Source organism: Triplophysa dalaica, chromosome 1, assembly GCF_015846415.1.
Source record: "Triplophysa dalaica isolate WHDGS20190420 chromosome 1, ASM1584641v1, whole genome shotgun sequence".
Taxonomy (NCBI): domain Eukaryota; kingdom Metazoa; phylum Chordata; class Actinopteri; order Cypriniformes; family Nemacheilidae; genus Triplophysa; species Triplophysa dalaica.
Window position 1 is genome coordinate 25,676,899 of NC_079542.1, and position 14,453 is coordinate 25,691,351.

The following is a 14,453-nucleotide window of genomic DNA, read 5'->3' on the forward strand; positions in this document are numbered from 1 at the left end:
CAGATACCCTATATTTAGAAATGGATACTTTCAATCTCGGTGTTGGACCAATATCCGTATGCTCGTGGATGGAAATCTTGAATGGTTTCAGAATGCAGTCCTGTTGAAACGCTGAGTTTAGGTTCCGAGTCCGAAGTTCCATGGCCCCAGAGGGGAGCCCCAAGACGGGGTGTCTGTTGGATTGTCCTCCGCGTCCTCTTTCTTTCCCTTCCAATTCCTAATTCAAAAAAAGCATATATATCCGAAGTGGATCGGTGATGGTATTTTAAATGCTTACCTGCCCTGCCCCCAGATGGTCTGCGGGCCAATGCCATGAAAGTGATAAGTGGGGCAAATAAAGTTCCTTTGTTTCTCATGGCCCCTTATTTGCATTGCTCTGACAGTATGGTCAGTTTACATTTAATACCTAAACTTAGGGATGGACCGTATGATGTTTGCTATGTTTTCATAACATAGCTCATCACATAGGGAATTCAGAGAGTTGTAGTTACACATGAAAAATGCAAGGCATTGAACTGTGAATCATCCCAATGTATGAATACATCAAATGAACCCTAAATCAAAACTTGTATATCTAACAGTTATAGAGTATTTAAAATGGCACGACCGCCAACACACAACCTAGACATTTCGATACATTTAGAGAAAAGGATAGTTTAAATCACATAAGTTCCTATTTGTCTGAGAAGTTTCTGTGGTTAGCCTCAGATGTTAAGTTAGAGATGACACAGACACTTCTCACCAATGCTTTTAAGCTTTAGAGTCGTAAATATCCTACAGAGAAACCAAAAGGGTTATCACACTCTCTCTGAGAGTTCAAAACCTAAAGCCAGACCCCTTGGAGCCAGGTCTGCTATGGTCTTTTTATGATGCTATCTAGAAACCAGGACAAAAGGGAGTGAGGGGGTTTATGGTTTTCTTCTCAATGATCCAGTCACTACAACGAATTTGTCAACAACAGCACATGCATTCACATATCACATTTTCACGAACCTTTGGCGTTTTGGTCAATAGAGTAAAAACTATAATAATATAAATGTAAAATAAACAGGCAAGAAAAAAATGAAATAATTAACAAATTATGACAAAACGAAAACACAGAAGAAACTGCAAAGTTTATATCCGTCCGAGTTTTTTCATCAAATAAAAATAGCAGGCCTATCTCAGTCCAAAGCTTGGAGTTTTTATTTAATAAAGTAATATATTTATATGTTGTGGTGACAGTCTGGAGCTTGTTGACAATTTGACCCTCGGCAGTAAACACCCTTTCAGAGAGCACGGATGTCCCAGGAATGGCTTTCCGCCAGCCAGTCTTAGCTAAACATATATAAATCTGATCTGCTATTCCACCCAAAACACAAACATTATTTTTTACTTATTCATATTTCACATTCGTATTTTTACGTCACGTCTAAAAAGTAGAAGGCAGGGAAACCACCGGTCACGCAGTTTTCTTCTCCGTTCCAAAGCGCACGGGCAGGCGATGCTAAGCATCCACGGGATAAGTTAAATTTATGTAAAGGATAAATTGACGGCTAACACCACAATTCCCGGCAGTAGCTCCACTATTAGCTCTGCTGAGCCGTAGACACGCCGTAAAGACAAAGAATGTCACAGCGCATTTAAAAGTTGTGAGTATACAGCTTGTATAACAGCGTACATTTGCTGTCCCTTCAAAATAACTGGCAACAAAAGTGAATTCGCCCTTAAGTGAAAATGTCCAAATTGGACCCAAAGTGTCAATATTTTGTGTGGCAGCCATTATTTTCCAGCACTGCCTTAACCCTCTTTGGCATGGAGTTCACCAGAGCTTCAAATATGCCACTGAAGTCCTATTCCACTCCTCCATGACGACATCATAGAGCTGGTGGATGTTAGAGACTTTGCATTCCTCCACCTTCTGTTTGAGGATGCCCCAGAGATGCTCAATAGGGTTTAAGTCTTAACCTTTACCCTAAGCTTCTTTAGGAAGGCACTGGTCATCTTGGAGGTGTGTTTGGGGTCATAATCTTGTTGGAATACTGCCCTGCGGCCCAGTCTCCGAAGGGAGGGGATCATGCTCTTGTTCAGAATGTCACAGTACATGTTGGCATTCATGGTTCCCTCAATGAACTGTAGCTCCCCAGTGCCGGCAGCACTCATGCAGCACCAGACCATGATACTCCCACCGACGTGTTTGACTGTAGGCAAGAAACACTTGTCTTTGTCTCATCAGACCAGAGGACATGATTCTAGTAAACCATTTACTTAGTCTGCTTGTCTTCAGCAAATTGTTTGCAAGCTTGCTTGTGCATAATCTTTAGAAGAGGCTTCCTTCTGGGACAACAGCCATGAAGACCAATTTGATGCAGTGTGCGCCGTATGGTCTGAGCACTGACAGACTGACCCCCCCACCCCTTCAACCTCTGCAGCAATGCTGGCAGCACTCGTGCATCTATTTTCCAAAGACTAACTCTGGGGCCCGTTTCAGAAAGCAGGGTAAGTGCAAACTCCGACTAAGTCAACCCCAGAAAATGGAATACTCAGGGTTTTTGGTTTCAGAACCCGAGGTATGTCAAACCCGCGACCGCGGAGTAAGTCAAGCCCATTTCAGAAGTTTAGGTATCTTATACTCCGAGTGAGTAACCAGAGTAACATACTCCGTGAACCTAACCTGGTAGGGAGCAGGTTTTATTCCGCAAACCCAGGGTTTGTTACAATCTCTGCCCCCTTTTCGAAGCACGAGCGGTGTTGAAATTGCATACGCCATTATTATTGATTCGTGTTCCTAATCGCGCTCAATTAAGTCACACAGAACTTAAAATGGCATGTCCATTAATTCAGGAACCCATAGATGGGGAAGCTGCAATAATTCGCAGAGAATTACATTAATGTCGGGAGAGAATTGTGAGGCCCCGTTTGGAAGTTTTATCTTAACTTTTAGGGCCAGTTTAAGAAGTATATTTAACATTTCCCAATCAGGCATCCTACTAGCAAGAGCATTTTATTTCTTTAAACTTTCCTGAATGAATGATGTTATTGTATTTCTACGACGGCGTTTTAGTGCCACGTTAAAAATAAAATAAAAACAAGATTTCGAGAATAAACTCGTCGTAATACGCATTTTATTTTCGTGAAAGTTGTAGTTTGAGAGTTGAAGTTATGTTTAAGCATGTCTTCTGAACCAGTGAGTTAGTTCTTCGTTCATGTCTGATTTTTTTTCTTCTGAATAAATTCAGTTTCCTACATAACCGCTGCAGTTTCCTTTTACTATTATAACTCTGTGATGATGCGCCAAAAGACAAATAATTACCTTATTGCTAAATCCTAATCTAATGTAGGATTCAACGAAATCCTCCACAGCCATTGTTTCTAGAAATTCAAATTTTTTCAAAAAAAGATTTTTACGAGTTTATTCTCGTAACATTTCGACTTTATATTTCGACTTTATTCTCGTAACATTTCGACTTTATTCTCGAAATCTTGTTTTTTTTTATTTTCAACGTGGCACTAAAACGCCCTCGTATATTTCATATTCAGCTGCTGCCAAGATCTTTTTATTGCAGAAGGATAGCACCTACATGAGAGCGAGAGAGTTTTTTCAGTTTCAACGAAATAAATCTAAAAGTGATTGACATATAAACTTGCGCATTAACACGTGAAGCACTTTACTCCCACGCCAACTCTCTTTCTTTTGCTGCTGTGGCTGTGTTGCTCTCTTTTCTAAATAAGTGCTCATATTCACTGTACGCTTGTAACCGTACCTTCAATTCGATTGGCGAGAAATGAACAGAGTGCTTTTGTCACGTGCCGTTGCCATAGTGAATCGTGCTATCTTCACTCAATTGAGGATGGCTTTTCATCGCCATGCTGCACGCGCGTAACCTAGAGTGAACTTACTCAGGGTTGATTGAACTAACTCAAATCAGCTGTTTGAAACTGAAAACTCAGAATAGCGATTCTCTGAGTAAATCAACTCAGAGTTCAGATTTTAACTCTGTGTTGGTTGAACTTCCTTATTGAAACGGGCCCCTGGATATGACGTTGAGCATGTGCACTCAACTTCTTTGGTCGACCATGGCGAGGCCTGTTCTGAGTAACACTAACAAATCACATGACACTGGGCAGGGAAAATGGCTGATTGGGCCCAATTTGGACATTCACTTAAGAGGTGTACTCACTTTTGATGCCAGCAGTTTCGACATTAATTGCTGTGTTGAGTTATTTTGAGGGGACAGCAAATTTACACTGTTATACAAGCTGTACGCTCACTACTTTGAATTGCAGAAAACACATGAAAAGATATAAAATATTTCCAAAAATGTGAGGGATCTACTACTGTATATAGATTTTTTACTTTATAAAGAAGTTGCAGATAAAAGGAAACCAACCAACTTCTTTTAATACTACAGACCAAAGGTAGAGACAATTGTTTTTACGTTTTAGAAAAGATAAAATACACCAATATTTGTTTCAGAAACGGACAAGCATATTGTAGTACTATGTTATCCTTAGTTATGTGAGATGAGGACAAAGGAGGACAATTAAATGACATGTTAAGTTATATTTTATTATTTACACTACTTTTCAGTCACAGAGTTCAAGTTAAAAGTTGTCTAGGCGTGAGAAGATCCTGTAATTTAATGAAGCTTTGAGAACTGCATTTAGGGAAATTGGGAGAAACCATCATTTTTAATTATTTGACTTATTTACATTTACATTTAGCAGACGCTTTTATCCAAAGCGACTTGCAAAGAGTTTAGGAGCCATGAGCGATAGTTCATACAGGAGCCATAATACATTAGGTGCCAATACAAAGTTACTGGTTTCAACAAAAGCCACTACCTGTTGAGAGAAAGGGTTAGTTTTTTTTGTTTTGGAAGAATTGTTGCGGTCTAGATCTGGATTAAAAACAATGGGATAGAAAGAATTCTGGAAAAGGGTTGATCTGCTTTCCGCCATGTTTTTCCTCCTTGTACCTGCTTTAAATTGATCTATTATCTAATAGATGTCGCCCTCTGCTGGAATTGATGAGTAACTTCTCTCCAGCATGTCTTAGGAAAATAAACAAAGTTAAATAAAAAACGGTTAAAACAATCAATTCTAACATAGATTCACCTAACTATAAAGATTATTTTTAAAACTATTTCCCCCCACCCCTTATTAGTTGTCTAGTGATGTGTGTTCAAGCAAGTCGTCACATTAGCTGTACATTTGAGTTTTTGCTTACGTGATCTTCCCCAGCAATGCGAGTGAACATATTTTATGAAACAAGGTACCCATCAACTTTGGGTAGAGGTTTGAAAGAGTGACCCAATTTTTAGTTGGATTTTACTCACATTTGGCGGGTGTTGATTCTAAACCCTGGTTGAAAGTGATGTTCCCTAAAGTGAGTGACCCTTGTAGTCTATGTACAACTCATACTTACCTGGCAGGGGAGACACCATGATCATGAAGGTGGTTCACCCAGGGTGAGGCTCAGCCATTGCACTTCGGCTGTGCTGACCCCTGCGAATTCCCCAAATGTGGGAATCTCGACTGCATAATTTGTGGTAGTGGGGGACTGCGTTCGCGCTCTCCCCTGATCATGCTGGTAAAGAGTAGAATATCTTTCAAACCAACCCAAAATCTATTAGAATTCTATTTTATGGTTAAGAGTAACCAATATAAATTTGTATTAGTTAGATTTAACTTGTTATTATCAGACATGACAGGCAGGTCTGACAACTCTCATTCATTCGACTAATCAGGAGTTACTCTTCACAGAAAGAAATGTTATCCTGCCACTCCATACATAATCCCCCCTCCATAAAACTGCTCCAAATCCCCCAGGCAAAAAACTCACTCAAGCTGACCTTCAAAATTGGCAGCCCTGTGATGTGTTTGGTTGAGAATTTCTTTGTGTTGTGACATGACTGTTTTCTTTTCTGTCTTATCTGAAATGTTGTGTTTTAATGAGAATACCTTTATTGTATATTACTTGGACACTGTGATCTGTTTCTGATAGATCTATTTCTCACCGTGATGTGTACAAACCTGGAAGTAGGGTAAATACTTGTCAGGTCAATGCTCTAGCTCCGCTCACTTCACACAACAGTTGCGGAGACCAGAAGCAGTTAGGCATGTAGCCTTTTTGCTGATTTGTCTGAACCTATGTCAGACCTAGATAATAAATACATTGCTTAAAAAAACAATGTTTCGGTAATGTTTGTTCACTTTATAATTGATTGTTCGGTGCGAAATGGACTGATTTGCTGTTGTGCCAAATTATTTATTTCCATTTATGTTAAGTTAAATCTCAGAACCACAAAAGCAAATCTACCTTAAGTCAAACTGTCAGAATATTACAGTCATTAACAAAGTGTTTAGGAATAAAGGTATCTTAAAACAATCTCTGTTATTTGAGGTTAATTGGATAGTATATAAAACAATGCAGTTTCAAAATTTGGGTCTTTAAAACATTGTTAAACCAATTTGATGGAAAGCATGTTTTATTGTAGTATCGTATTCGTCCTCTGGAAACTAGAGGTCAACCGATATTGGATTTTGCCAATATATATTAACTAAGGTGGTCAGTACCTAATGATAACTATTAATTACAGATAGTTTTTTTTTAATGGTTTATCTCAAATAAATTATCAATGAAGTGTTTACATCAATAATCACGTTGCTTGAACCACTAAACTGTATTGCACTTTTAAATTAAACGCATAAATATGAACTACATTAGCAACAAGAGCTGCAAGCAGCACCGTCAGGGCCAAGCCCACACTTTCCGCTGCTTTACCCCGCGTACCCACCACACCAGAACAGAAACAGATTCTGTTTGAATATATGTACATTAGAGATGCACCGATTGCAGTTTTCTTTGCCGATTCCTATTTTATATACACAAACTATAATTGACAGTATATAAAAAACATTGACTTTTCTTTGATACATATTTTTTCATATTTTTTTTATTGTCATTACATAAATTATTGAACATTACAATCTCCCTAAATACAGTTTTACAACATTCATTAAATTACAGAATCTTCTCTTGCCCAAATAACTCTTAAAATCAACATTTTTCATTTTTGTACTCATTTTTTTTTACTTAATTTTTTTCTGAAATGTAAAATAACTTGTCTTTATCTTGATTCTGTAGTACTAAAAGAAGTGGGTTGATTTTTGCTGCCACTTCAATAAAATGTTTAAAATCTTATGAGTGAATTCTACTCTAAATATGTATATGTTTTTGCCCTTTCTTGTGTTTGTGAAGAACTCAATCAGATATATATCACAAATATTGGTTCATTTATCATTTTTTATAGTTTGGATTTTTTTCAAGTCGTGTTAAAAGTCATTTTACCTCAGTGAAATAACCATAGTTTTAACGCAAGACAATTGATCAGGTTGAATGGAATTGACATTTGTTTTACACATAGAGAATGACTTCAACATGAGTTTAGCATGTGTCAGAGTTTAGCATCACAGTTAGCATGTAGTACATACCCGAAGTAGACGGAGCAACGAAGGTGAACTACTGGACAGTCAAAAATTGTCTGATGTGCAGTTCGGTGGAAATGAGCCGTGAAAGACAGCCGCCTTGAATGGACGTTTACTTGCGTATTTGACTTATTGCCCACGTCGTTGGCTACATACGATCGGCTACAGACTGACCGACCGGTCACGGCCGATCGTGCGAAAACCATCCGATAACATGTATTATAAAGCACTTAAAGTTGTACTACATAAATCACACTTTATTTATTTTAATTTCTTAAGCGACATTACATTTAATTTGTTGACATACTTGCACTGTTTGTGCACATACTTGCAAATTGAAATGTATAAATGCGCAACACTAGGTCCGAACCAGCGACCTCTTGCACCCGAGACTTGCGAATTTATCAAGTGCGCCACTCGGTTGGTTTGCTTCACCCAGCAGCATTCATGGGTAATAAAACAACATATAATAGAGTAATATTTCAAGAACGCTAGGTGGCTCTCTCTTGAAACGTCCAGTGTTCGTTTGTGGCCAAAAAGACAGGAAAGGAGCAGGAGATGATTTTAAGGTTGACAAAACATCAGTTTTACTGCAGGACATTGTAAGGGATTTTAATTTAGTCGACTGTTTTAAGACGATGCATCAAAGTGAGGAGGGCTTCACCTGGTCCAGTGGTGATGGTACCAGAGCCTCTAGAATAGACTATGTTTTTACAAGAGACTACCCGCCAACCGATGCTAGATTGACCCGTTTTCTTTTCTGATCACACGATGCTAACCTGCACCCTGTCACTGCCCACAGATACGACTGTAGGAGGAGGGCTGTGGAAGCTGAACTGCTCCCTCTTAGAAGATGAGGAAATAGTCAAGTGATACAGAGAGCAGTTCAGCCACTGGCAAACCCTCCTGGACTTTTATGATTCACGAGCACAGTGGTGGGAGACAGTTTTTTAAGAAGGTAGGGAGAGAAAATAAAATAAAAGGAGAAAAGACATATGATGGGACTGCAAAAAAGACTACAGAGGTATTTTAATCTTTTAAATCATGGTTTTGATTTTAATGATGAAATGAAACGGGTAAAACAGGAGATGTCCGACTTAAGCGAAGCTCATAGCAAAGGTGTAATTTTAAGAAGTAGGGAAAGAGACATCGAAGAAGGAGAAAAGTGCACAAGATAATTTTTTAAGAAAATATTGTCAGGTGGAGGAGCAATAACGTCTTTAAAAGCGGAGGGAGGGGAAGTGCGCACAACTAGAGACATTTTAAATTGGGGGTCAAGGTTTTATGAAAACCTCTATTCACACAAAGAAATTAAAAATGACATCTTAAAGGAAGTGCTAGGATTTTTAGTGAAACGGGTAAGTGATCAAAATGTGCTTTTATCTCAAGATTTTACGATTTTAGAAATCCATAAGGCTTTAAAGGGTTTTAAACGGGGGAAGTCTCCCGGGATCGATGGACTTCCGTTTTTAACGAATTTAAGACTCTAGACAGACTACCAGACAGCTATAGAGTATGGATAGTAACATTGTTGTTTAAAAAAGGGGACAAGATGGACTTGAGGAACTAGCGACCTATTACACTTTTAAATCTTGACCATAAACTTTTTAGTAAGGTTTTAGCCACAAGGATGTCAATGGTTTAGAGGCCGTTATCCACCCGGATCAAGCATGTGCTGTGCCCGGGAGGAAGATCACGGACAGCTTAGTGCTGATCAGAGACACCATCTGTTACGCGAGAGACAAATATTAATTTAGTAGTCCTAAATTTAGATTTTGAAAAAGCCTTTGACAGAGTTTCGCACCAGTACCTGCGTCAGGTACTGCAAAAAATGGGTTTTCCAGGGAGGTTTATAGCCTGGGTGGGACTGCTGTATAACGACATAGTCCGCAGAATTCTGGTGAACGAGCATTTATCTAAAAGCGTTAACATACGCAGCGGAGTCCGTCAGGGGTGTCCTTTATCTCCACTCCTGTATGTGGCTTCCATCGAGCCACTGGCACAGATCTAGAGAAGGGACAAATGGATAAAAGGACTAGAGGTGCCTGGGACGGGTGGACTGACTACATCTTTTGTTTTATATATGGATGATGAGACCCTTTTATCCACAGACGTTTTATCGGTTCATAGAGCAATGAATTAGTGTGTTATGGTCGGGCTTCAGGCGCCAAGCTGAACAGGAATAAATCCGAAGCCCAGCTCTTTGGATCATGGGGAAGAATGGATTTAGGAGGACTCAATTTGGATTTTAAAAAAACTGGTCTTAAAGTTTTAGGGGTTAAATTTGACAAGGAACTCTTCAAAGAGGCCCGTATTACCCCACTACTAAAGAAGCCTACTCTTAATCCTGCACAGCTAGAAAACTATAGACCAGTATCCCTACTCCCCTTCGCTGCTAAAACTCTAGAACGTGTTGTTTGTAACCAGCTCTCATCTTTCCTCACCCAGAACAACCTCCTGGACAGCAACCAGTCTGGGTTCAAGAGCGGTCATTCCACTGAGACTGCGCTGCTCTCTGTTATTGAAGCCCTGAGACTGGAAAGAGCCTCCTCTAACTCATCTGTTCTTATCCTACTTGATCTATCTGCCGCCTTTGACACCGTTAACCATCACATCGTCCTGTCCACCCTCAAGGCAATGGGGGTCTCTGGAATGGTGCTACAATGGTTCAGGTCTTACCTCTCGGGTAGGTCCTTTAGAGTATCTTGGAGAGGTGAGGTGTCGGAGTCCCATCATCTCGACACAGGTGTGCCTCAGGGCTCAGTGCTTGGTCCGTTGCTATTCTCTGTATACATGACATCCCTTGGCTCTGTCATTAGGAAACATGGCTTTTCCTATCACTGCTATGCGGATGATACTCAACTCTACATGTCTTTTCTCCCTGACGATCCGACTGTCTCTGCACGCATCTCAGCTTGCCTAGCCGACATCTCGCTCTGGATGAACGCCCATCACCTGCAGCTGAACCTTCCAAAAACAGAACTGCTTGTAATCCCGGCTGACACGAAGACTCATCACAACCTTTCCATTCAACTGGGCTCATAAACCATCACACCTTCCAGAAAAGCAAGAAACCTGGGAGTGGTGATCGATGATCAGCTCAACTTCACGGATCAAGTTGCCAGCACCGCCCGGTCCTGTAGATTCATCCTCTACAATATCAGGAAAATTAGACCCTTCCTATCAGAGCATGCTACACAAATCCTTGTCCAGGCTCTTGTCCTGGCCAGACTGGACAACTGCAATGCACTACTGGGAGGACTTCCAGCTTGCACAACCAAACCTCTACAGATGATCCAGAATGCTGCGGCAAGAGTTATCTTTAATGAACCAAAGAGAGCACACGTCACTCCTCTACTCATTAAGCTACATTGGCTTCCCGTAGTCGCTCGCATCAAATTCAAGACTCTGCTCCTGGCCTACAAGACCACTACTGGTTCGGCACCACCTTATCTTAAATCGCTAATGCGGACATATGTACCCGCCAGATCCCTACGCTCTGCAAACGAACGACGTCTTGTGGTGCCATCCCATAAAGGTAAAAAATCTCTCTCGCGCACCTTCTCCGGATCTGTTCCACCTATGTGGAATGATCTGCCCACTGCTACAAGATCTGCAGATTCTGTAGCCATCTTTAAGAAACGCCTGAAAACACATCTCTTCTGCCAACATCTGACTGATCTGTTCTGACTCTTTTCTTCTCTACTCTTTTCTTCTCTACTCTAAAAAATATAAAAAATGTATGAATGAATGGTTCCGTATACTGTGTTAGGCTATATGAGACTAGTCTTCTTTTTGATTGCACTTATGCTTTTGTTGTACTTATGCTGTCCTAATTGCTTCCATTATCTACCCCACTTGTAAGTCGCTTTGGATAAAAGCGTCTGCTAAATGACTAAATGTAAATGTAAAACTGGACCAACTTGTTAGGGAAAGCTAGGAAAAGATTAGGGTTCTGGGAACTTAGACAGTTGACTGCAGAGGGGAAGGTTCTAATTATTAAGTCTGTGATTTTACCCCTGCTTTTACTGGTGTGCTCTGTTTTTAGTCACCCTAGGTCCTTTCTTTTAGCTTTGGATTGGGCAGTTTTTTACTTCTTCTGGGGGTCCAAATGGGAGCGTATAAGAAGAGATGTGGTTAAGAAAAGGAAGGAGCATGGTGGAAAAGGCCTCCCAGACCCCCATTTGTTCTTGGGGAGCAAATTTACCGCCCTCCACATCGAATACGCCACAACCCTATCCAGTAACAATAAGACTTGCACTTTTTAAAGATTTTACCTGTCGATCTTAGAACCCGTGTGTAATACATCTCCATAAAATGGAAGGAAGGAGTCGGGAACCGGAAGACATTCAAAACATTTAGTAAAGTAATATAACAGCCGGCGGCCCCTCACGGACGACCGCCGGCGAACAAAGCATAAATATAAATACCAATACAAACATAACACAAGTTCGGGCCCGGTCCTCTCTCTTCGACGGTCCGGTCGCTCGTTCCTTTTATATGCTCCCAATCTCCTACGTGATTCGAGCCCAGTGTGCGTACAGCTGGCGCTAATTCACAATTACTCACCGGACTCGAACCACGGTCTCGCCCCGCCTACTCTACTACAACGTGTCTTTTAATCTGCCCAAAGAGTACCATTTTATCAAGAAGTTTTTAAAGAAATACAGCTTGGAGGACCAGGAACTCTCTGTTTTGACTAACCACAAGTCTCTTGTCTCTTTTGCAGGAACAGGAAGCAGTGAGTCCAGTTCCAGGACTCGCACTCGGTGAGGCCAAACAAGTTTGGAGGAACGCAGTCCACCCCGCTCTTCAGAACCGGCTCAAGGACCTGACGTGGATGGTAGCGCACAAAATCCTCCCAGCCAGGGCGGTTATGCACTCCAGACGAATGGCCAAAAATCCTGTCTGTCCACGCCCGGGGTGCAATGACCTGGAGACAGTGAGACACCTCCTCTGGGAGTGCGGCACTGCGTGGGACCTGTGGGCCATTTCCCGTGCGGGTTGGGTCCAGATGGACTACAAGCTCGCCATCTACGGGGTGGGTCGGAGCTTGAGAGCTTTGTCATCACAGCAATTCATCTCGCTCTGGCTCACCCTGAACACCATCAAGGATGTCCTCCGTAACACCAGAAATCTGCTGGTAGGGAAACAAGTTACGTTGCCCCTCCACGCCTGCGAGCGGATGGTGACATCCAAGCTGCAGGGGCCCCGGGCTTTGTCATTCGGAGGAGGGGGCTGGGGTCACGCTTGGGGTCCCGGCCTTGCCCCCGCACCTGGTCGCCCGTAGATGCACCCTCACCAATCTGGCTACGGGAACAGTGGGCCGGAGGGAAAGGATTTCCGCTGGCTGCCAGAAAAAGAAGGAATTTGGCTTGTTCTGTAGAGTGGGGTGAAGGTCTTTTTGTTAGGGACTCCACCCGGTCCTGGACAACAGATGACGAGAGACAGTGGTTTTTTAAGATTGTCGGTTTTTAATGGACACTTCCTTGGCTGTATAGCTTTTTATCATCTTATGGGAGTGTTTTTAAAATTATTTTATTGATATTAACTCATTCTTTGTTTTTCACCACAATATATTTTAATTTTATTTATGTGAAAATTATTTTTATCTGAATGTGGAGATGTTTGTGTGAAAAAGATGTCAATTAAACTTTTCGAAAGAAAAATCTGTTCTTATCAGTTTAATATCTGATATGTCCCCTATCTGGGGACCATATATTAAATTGATTTTTGGAATAGGGAGATGGAATAGGGGCTTGCTCCATCCACTCCACGCATCAACCCGGTTCACTCTTTGTTATATTGCAGCCATTTGCTTAAATCATTTAAGTTCATTTTTTTGGTTGCGATCTTAATCTGGATTTAAAACAAAGGCATAGAAAGAATTTTGGAAAAGGGTTGATCTTCTGCTTCTGACATGTTTTTCCTTCTTGGCCCAGCTTGAAATTAATACTTCATCTAATGCATTGTGCCCTCTGCTGGAATAAATGAGTAACTTCTCTCCAGCACGTCTTGGGAAAAGAAAAATAATTCAATAAAAAATGGTTCAGGGATAAAACAATCGATATTAACATGTTTTTGAAAATGATCTTGATGGTAGGGTGAATCAATTTTCCCACACCCCTTAAGTTGTGTAGTGATGTCTGTTCAAGCAAGTCAGCACATTTGCAGCTCATTTGAGTCTTTGCTTACGTGATCTTCCCCAGCAAAGTGTGTGAACATATTTAATGAAACAAGGTACCCATCAAATTTGGAGGAGAGGTTTGAAAGAGTGACCCACAACGATTGAATTTTACCCACATTTGGCGGGTGTTGATTCTAAACCCTGGTCGAAAGTGATTTTCCCCAAAGTGAGTTCCCTCCGCAGTCTGTGTACAACTCATACTTACCTGGCAGGGGAGACACCATGATCATGAAGGTGGTTCACCCAGGGTGAGGCTCAGCCATTGCACTTCGGTTGTGCTGACCCCTGCGAATGGCGATGAACTGTATCGAAGTGCTTTTGGAGTTGTGGGTGATTGGCCGGCTGTCTACGGATTGTCACGTGTTACTATTATTATTGTTGTTTTTTTTGTGTTTCCAGATGTTACGGTCACTCCCAGTCATTCCGAGCTACGTCAACTTCATCAATGAACAGTATCAAGTGTCATGTCCTTCAATGTAATATGATAAATGAAAACTATTGAGCCATGCAAATGATGTATTAGTGCTATATTGTTTTTATAATTTAAGAATCATGCTGTTTATGTCTTTTCTTTACCCTTTTGCAACAACATTTGAATTAATTAATTAATTTGAAACATTTATGTGTATACTGATACATGCATTCGATTTTTCACATCAATAAACTGTCTTTTTATCAGCTGAATATTTATGTCCTTTCTTCAATTCAATCTCATTATATTCAATAAAAATCATTATGAAGAGAAAGACAATGTTATGTCGTCACTTATAATTAGTGATTTCTTTTCATATGTAAT

The 14,453-nt window shown here is 40.8% G+C and overlaps 2 non-coding genes and 1 pseudogene across 2 annotated transcripts; all 3 read left to right on the forward strand.

The window, feature by feature from the left end:
* Positions 1-5,399: 5,399 nt before the first annotated feature.
* Positions 5,400-5,563, forward strand: LOC130430510 (U1 spliceosomal RNA). Its single transcript, XR_008907830.1, has one exon. It is a non-coding gene; the product is annotated as a U1 spliceosomal RNA (small nuclear RNA).
* A 7,557-nt stretch (positions 5,564-13,120) lies between these two features.
* On the forward strand, positions 13,121-13,286 carry LOC130431149 (U2 spliceosomal RNA; annotated as a pseudogene).
* A 568-nt stretch (positions 13,287-13,854) lies between these two features.
* Positions 13,855-14,018, forward strand: LOC130430806 (U1 spliceosomal RNA). Its single transcript, XR_008907927.1, has one exon. It is a non-coding gene; the product is annotated as a U1 spliceosomal RNA (small nuclear RNA).
* Positions 14,019-14,453: the final 435 nt, after the last annotated feature.